A 7,380-nucleotide genomic window follows, 5' to 3' on the forward strand; every position below is an offset into this window, starting at 1 on the left:
TACTTTTACTTCTGGTACTTTGAGTATATTTTGATTCTAATACTTTCTTTTTACTAAGATTTCGAATGCAGAGTTTTTATTTCTAACAGTATTTTTACACTGTGGTATTGCCATCTGAGTACCACTGCAGTCAAGTGTAACATTTTAAACTCTCTACAGTAAAAAAAACTATGAACACCTTGAAGAGGATTGAATAAACGTTATAAATATCACAACAACATCAAATTAAACAAATCCTGACCTTTTTAGAGTTACACAGATTTTTTTTACTTTCAAGAAAAAAAAAAGAATTGATGGTCTGTGCTAAAACCATTAATAACAAACCATTATTATTGGTCGGTTAAAAAAAAGGTGTGCATCTAATTATAGTGGTGACATAGTAGCCTAAGACATGCAGGAAAAAATAAGCTTTTATCCATAACTTCTGTTTTCCTTCTTTCCTGTCTTTATTGAACATTTAAATCAATTCAATTAGCCTGTACGGCTACATACGAACTACAGTACAACACTGGTAATTGGGGTGGGATCATTAAGGAGGGTCACACTAAGCTCTCATCCCCAACTCCCGTTCTCGCGGTATCACCTTCAAGATTTATTGACAAGGTAATTAGCCAGATGGGACCCCTGTAGTAGTCAGGCTGAGCGGAGATACCACGGCTTTCAGGCTTTTCTCTTGAGGGAATCTTTTCACCTTTATTTACAAACCGACCCATCGGTGGAAACCGAACAGTCCGACCTGTCATCGCATTCAACACAGCCTGCAGAAGGTAGGTATTTCTGTTATGATGTTTGCAGAATGTGTTTCCTGCAGGGCATGATTCATCCCTCCGATGCAGACCATCCTGTTCACTGTGAATGCAGAAGTACGATGTTATGTGCACATATTGCACTCGCAGTAACTTAGAGAGAAATAGAGACAAGGGGGTTTTAGAGATGCGATGTCTGTCATTGTGAGAGCCCTTCAAGCTCCCATGATTTGAATCTGTCGGTCAAAATTTGCTATGCAGTTTATATTTCCCACAGGCAGGTGGCGCTGTAGGTCAATCACTGTTGAGCTGCTCGGCCACGGTCGCATATCACCAGCTCATCAGGCACGTTGACAACTCTTCATTTCAGCCTAATGAAATCAATAAAGATTGATTTGCAGCCGGCTTTCAGGGCCGGGTGTCGGGTTTCTCTCCACCAATATGCCCACAGTGCATCTACATGTTGTAACAGCCCTGCGACACCTTGTCTTTGATTTGGTCCAAACAAATCATTTCTACGTGGTTTTTAAAGGTTTGGAGGGTTTGAAAAGATGAACTTCCCATCATTTTCAACATCTTATTCCCATTCATGGTCAGAAGTTACGTGAGTAAATACATTTGGTACTTTTTGGATTTGCCATCCGGCCCTTCGAGCCCCTGATCAGCACCATGGACAGCGGCTGCACTGAAACAACAGGCTAAACTCACTCTGGATGTTGCCTTTATGTTGGAAACTTGTTTTTGAGGTACAAATAGTCCTTTCCACTTGCCATTCATATCCTCTTATTCTAAATGTACCATCCACTTCCACAGTTTTGTAACACATCATAATTGGCCTCTTTACTTCATCTGAATTAATGACTATTAATGCAGGTAAAACGTGATCCAGTCAAGTGGGCAATTAGCATAACAGTATAATCGGTGACTGGTATTCCTCCAGAATACAAATTTGGCAAAACAATGGCACTACTTCTTATTATTCTGAATACATTAGGCAAATGAGGAAAAGATCATTTCATCTTTAGTGCATTATGTGTTGACAGAACACTGCTGGATGCCTGTAGCTGCCGAATAGAACAGACACGTGCAAAGACAGAAGGAGAAAAGAAGTCAGATTAACTGACTCAAGACCCTGATTGTGTGGAGTGCAAACAGCATATACAATAGAAACACAACAATGAGGTACATCATAAATACTTACATAAATGCAACTTTTAGTTCATCTGACTCTAATTAATAGTAAGTAATTTTCTGTTCTGTCACATGAAATGCAGTATTTATTTATTTTCTCTAGTTTTGTTTTTCTTTCCTTGTTAAATATAGTCATCTCTCTCATGTCTTCATGTTTATGGTTGTAAAAATCCTTCAGATCAAGTAACCTGAGAGGGAGAAACCACTATTGTTTATAACTCACGTCTACACTCAAAGCCATAACTTATGATGGCAGGTAGGATTAAGTAGCACCACTGGCTTAAACTGATTGACCATTAAAAAGAAAATCTTCAACAAAAAAGAATCAGGAGATATCCGGTTTCTTTGTTTTTGCCTCAGGGAGCACTGTAGCTGCCCTCATTTTCCCAAAAATCGAATGAGTCATGGTCACAGGAAAACTGAAATAAACAAGCCTGGGGATAATGTTCACCGGCCAGCCTCCTACACCGCTGACCAGCCAGCACTGTATCTGTCAGCCAGCCTGCCCCCCATTGGCTCGCCCCAAACCGTGAGATACAGCTGTGGGTGGTGACCAAGAGAACGTCACACTGCTTGTGATTTTCCTGTGCTGCTTCCAGTCTTACACGCAGCGATGATGGGAAATGAACCTGCCTTGGCTTTCCTTAAAAGGAAGCACAAAGCAGCGTTCCATCAAAAAGTCAATGATGTGCTATAGGGCAAGGGTACGTCACATTCACCAGCCTTATAACACTGCAGTGTCTGCTCTGAGCGACAGGAAGCACGTTGTCTCAGCTGTGGATGTCAAATAGTAAAGTGGAAAATAAAAGTATTACAATAATGGTGGAAACATTTGTTTACACTATTTTAAAAAAAGCTTCTTATATAGTCAAATAATGTCTGAAGCTTCTTGTGCTCAAGCAGTGCATTCAGCGGTTATTTATAATGTTAATCATTGCACAAAATAGAGACACTGTGTCCTTTTATTGTTATTAATGTTTGATCTGCTGACATAAACGAGTCTCTCCTGAGGTACAAAATATATAGACATGCAATGATTTCCATGACATTTACATAATGACATTAATACTTAATGACCATAAAATGAACTAAATAATTCCAGCCTCTGTTACTTCAACACTTTCATGTTATATCACAGAATTGAAGGAAAAAATCTGCACGCATTAAGAGAATCCATAAAAATAATTTGCGACATTTTTGATTGTCTCATTCTCACCCTCAAGCGCGTTGGCTGTTGTCATGAATCACTTTCGTCCAACCTGAGGCATCACAAATCTCATATTTTATTTATTTATTTATTTTCTTTAGTGTAAGGATTCACAGTTCTGCGTTTGCTGCTTATGCATTTCCCGTCCCGCACCCTGAGAGAAAAAGTCCATTAACGTGAACTATTTCCCCACAGTGGATCTAATGAGATACAAACTGATTCCCCCGCGGCCAAAAGAAAAAGACCCTCAAAACAACAACCCTAAAAATCGTCCGCATAATTATTAACACTTCCCTGTAACAGCTGGTGAGCCTCCACACTCAAGGGCATTTGGGAAGTGTAGTTAATCCAATGATAATCTTGAGCATGGTTTACACATATTATCGCTTTAATTGCTATGTGTGCTATGCAATTATACAGTCACCAATTACATGGCTATAGTTTACTAGCCTGTCTTTGGTTCCCTCTAATAGATGCCCTTTATCAACGCAAGCGAAGTGAAGCCACCAAGACGTACACTAATGGATCTTCCATTGACATAATGAATTAATTATATGTTCTGATGCAGACTGGTGCAGGATGATGCTGAGCCATGCAGTAGATAAAGTGGAGAGGAATGGGAGACTCTAACGGCAGAAAGGAGTGAAGTGGAATGAGGGTTTGAGGTGTTGTAGCCACTGAAGGTGTAGAGACAGAGTACTGGGTGTGTGTGTGTGTGTGTATGTGTGTGTGTTTGTGAGTGTGTCCAGCCATTAGAATGCAGAGTGCGTCCTTCAGTGTGACTCACCCCCCCCCCCACCCCCACCCCCCACCCCTGCCTCCTTCCCCACCCATCCACCCACCTCACACCACCAGCAGCATCTAACTGCAGTCACCGCCTAATATTACGCTTCTGACTTCACACCGGCCAACTGAGGATTCTGTTTCTACGGCAACACGCTCCCCCCCCCCCTTCCCGGCACAGATCATGTGACTTTCAGGAAGGCTTCTCCAACCTCCCCTTTATTGTTATTAACCCTCTCCTGACCGGACCGCTGCCAGAGGCTCTCCACAGCAGGCAGCCTGGCTGGCTTCTCGCCTCTCGGAGGTTTCAAAGGGAAATCAGACGCATCTCTAATCTCCCTGGAAGATCAAAGCAGTGCTTGATCTAAATGTCGGATTTGCATATTTTAAAACACGCCAGAATGAGTCAATATGGTTCTCCAGTTGTCAGGGACACTTCTTGTCAGCAAGAGAGCGGTCTAAGCTGCAATAGTCAATGTTTTCATATTAAGATCATGTGACTGCTTGTCTGTGAAAAGGTTTTGCTCAAAGGGATACACCAACAGTTCTATAATGAAAGCCTGAAGTTTCCTTTAGCTCTACAGAGTTTTATAACAACTTTCAGCTCATTGTTTTGGTCTTCTGGCCTGCAAATTTAGCATTTTTGTTCATTTTTACGGCTCCCGTCAATGTCATTTTCAGCCACAGTAGGAGAAAAAGCTCCAAAAACCCCACTGTACACAGACACGGTGACTGGCTGGTGAACACAGTTAAGCGTTTAGCAGGTAAAAGAACCAAACATGTCCCACAGGATTTGGTGGAGACCAAAACAGAGCTAAGACGAGAGTGAATATTTGCCATAGATTAATCAGGTGGCCAGAATCATGACTTCATGGCTCAAATAGTCAACTGTTAGTACTTTTAATGCTGCTAATATGGTCACAATATCAACATAAAAGCCAATATGTCAGTGTTGTGTTCACAGCTTGTTTCCACTGCCTCCAACTGGCCAGAAAAAAAATAATGTTAATGATAAATATGCGCATAAATATGCACAAAGAAATTTGTTGACCTCTTATCCAACAAGTTTTCAGACAGCTTTTTACCATGACATCTTCTTCCGCTCCTGCGGTGTTGTAATGCATCAAACACTCATCCTTTATAGAGTTTTTAAATGGAAAGAGGCATCTTGGCGTCTGGCAGTGATCTCACCTGAATATTGCCTCATTGGCTCAACTGTTTCCTCGGCGTCCCATTGGGAGATATGTTGGCCGTGCGTGTTTGTGCACGCGCCTGAACATGCGCATGTGAATGGATGAACTTTATGAATGAAAACTCTTCTTCCTGAGCTGCAGACAGGAGGTGAGATCATCGGGTTGAAATGGAGAATCCCCCACCCACCAACCCCCTTACACGCCCACCAATGCTGCTTGGCGCCAATCTTAATGAATCCCATCAGTGGGCAATAAGGATGAAACACACAATGGCAACCTGATTGATTACAGTACCTTCCAATATCAGCTTCTCCTGACGGAGAGGAAGGGCTCACTCCAGAGTGTATATGGACACAGACATACACACAAACATAGACACACCCTTACCTGTCTTCTTTTGCTGGAAATCTAGAAGAATGTCTGTGCTGTTGTTGGTTTTCAGTCAGTATGATGCTGAAACAGAGAGCCTTCGTTTTGTTCACGTTCCCTTTAGGAACTGAGTTGAGTGGATTTGATGATTGGCCACCTATTCAGCAGTGTGTGAGTGGAAGTGACAATGACTAGCTCATTGAGAGCTCAATGAGGATCCATAAATAGGCTCTCCAAAGAGCCAGGCCCCCCCCCCCCCCCCCCCCCCTTCCCTACAGCCAGCCGCACACACACACCTCTACTCCACCCTCCCACCCCCTTCCCCCTTAACCGGTATGGGACAATCTGTGACCACTTGGCAACGGGCCTTTCACAACATACTGAGCGCTCATAGTCAAAGGCGCGTATACACACACGCACACACATGACATTCCTCTCGACATCCTTCACTGCAGGCCTGTGCTAATTCCCTCCTACAGATTACGAGGCATGTTGCCAAACAATGCAGCATTTTACATCAGACTGTGATGGTTACCTTGGAGTGTTGTGCAGTCATTCCTTCAGTAGTCAGATTAAAGCTATGCGGTTCTAATTGTGCACATTTAGCTTATTTCCTCTTAAATTACAAGATTTGCATGTATGCAGTGTAACGTGACAGGAGACTGCAGCTCATTCTGAATCCACTGTGCAGTCTTAAAAATCAATCCCACTGCATATATTTTTTAAAAAAGCTATCGCTTTGTAGATTTGAAGTTTTTATCTGATTGGGAGTGGTACCCTGCGGCGTTCATTCTGTGCTTGTTTCTGCTGGAGTAACCACAACAGAAGCAGAAGCTGTGTTGGTGGACATCAGAGGCAGCAGTACGGACCCTTAGAGGACTGAACATCCCCAACGAGGAGCCATCCTGCAACTACAGGCACCAATAAATAAATGATGAAGAAAGTTTTCAGAAAAAGATGATAGAAATAGAACAGAGGATGTACTGCTCCATTCAGACCGCCTTCAGACAGACTAGGGCGAGGAATTATAGATATGGATGACATAAAATAGCAAGACTGATTAAAGCCGCAGATTTTTGCCCACTGTCTCTATTTCATGTGATATTAAAACCAAGATTAATCATTCATAAACCGCATTTTTGGCGAGGGTTCCTTGAATATTCATTTGGGAACTTGAAGATAATTCCCCATTAAATTGTAAAATTAAAACATAAGCATTCAAGTCCACTGCCAAAAATAATTTTAGTCCCTAATGGTGCAAATGGCTGTTGCAAAAAAAGGTAAACATTTAATTACTTGCATGAAAGAGCTCCTTTATTATTTTGTTGTTGCTCCCCCTTGGTGGGTCTGAAAATGCAGCTATAAAAATGTCTTGTTATGGTGCCTCTGTATCACTTCACCACAGATAGAAACACAATACAAAACACTCAGAAAGAAAATAATTCTTATTACTTTGGCAAGGCTTCACATGGAAGCAGAAGGCTCGAAAGAAATGAAAACAGAGGCAATCTTTTTTGTTCCCGAACTGTAATTTCACTGCAGGTATCAAACTCAGCCAGCGCAAAGAGAAGAGCCCAGAAAACAGGAGGGGGGGGCTTTGAGTGGTTGTGTATTGTGCAGGTTTTTCAGTCTCACGTGGTCGCCCTGCGCGCTAGTTAGGGTTTCCCCACCGTCAACAAGCAGCACGATGAGGTCATCGTTAGGGTTTAAACCCAACACGAGCTTAATCTGGGAGATAAGGACTGGATTTGGATTTAGCATTCAAAAAGGGTCATGTGCCATTTAGACTAGCAAGTAAGCACACAGCTCAGACATGGGATCCCCAGCTGTTCCACAAACTCATGTCTTCCTCTGTGTCAGCCAAGCAGTTTGACTGCAGGAAGATTCCCCA

This window comes from Chaetodon auriga, chromosome 2, assembly GCF_051107435.1.
Source record: "Chaetodon auriga isolate fChaAug3 chromosome 2, fChaAug3.hap1, whole genome shotgun sequence".
Lineage (NCBI taxonomy): Eukaryota > Metazoa > Chordata > Actinopteri > Chaetodontiformes > Chaetodontidae > Chaetodon > Chaetodon auriga.